Raw genomic sequence first — 487 nt, 5'->3', positions numbered from 1 at the left:
CTACCCCTAAGCCTGGCCGGGGGCCGCCCCTCCAGCGTCTCAAGGACCAGGTACTATCCACTTGTCACTGCATACCCCAAGACAAGGAGGCAGGGAGGGACACTTCTTACAGACTTTTAACCAACAGGACTCTCAAACTATCCCCCCGCGGCCTCCCCACCACAGAAGCCAAGGCCCCGCCTGCCAGGCCCCTCCAGTCCTCAGGACACGGCCGAGTCAGTCTGCTCGGGGTCTGAGGGTTGCCCCCCACCCAAAACTCGCTTTCAGCTCTGCCAGGGCTGCCTGGGGTTAAGTGCCTGACCTAAGGAGCCTCTTCCGCCAGCGGCTGGGAGAAGACCTGGCACCACCGTCCAGACACCCACATCGTGGGGAGCCCTTCTGCTCAGACCTGTCTGCGCCCTGCCTGTCTTCTGCACCTGAGAGGGGCTGGGCTCCTCGTCCTCACTCACCACCTTTTCTCCAGGGACCCCCCCGCCACACACACACA

The 487-nt window shown here is 63.2% G+C and overlaps 1 protein-coding gene across 1 annotated transcript in view; it reads right to left on the bottom strand.

Annotated features, from left to right (window-relative positions):
- Positions 1 to 487, bottom strand: part of PAXIP1 (PAX interacting (with transcription-activation domain) protein 1) — a 50,966-nt gene that overhangs the window by 20,841 nt on the left and 29,638 nt on the right. The window lies entirely within an intron of this gene.

The sequence above is a fragment of the Bison bison genome, unplaced genomic scaffold (genome assembly GCF_000754665.1).
Source record: "Bison bison bison isolate TAMUID 2011002044 unplaced genomic scaffold, Bison_UMD1.0 scf7180017864503, whole genome shotgun sequence".
Taxonomy (NCBI): domain Eukaryota; kingdom Metazoa; phylum Chordata; class Mammalia; order Artiodactyla; family Bovidae; genus Bison; species Bison bison.
The sequence above is the reverse complement of the archived record's forward strand: the minus strand, read 5'-3'. Positions and strand labels throughout refer to the sequence as shown.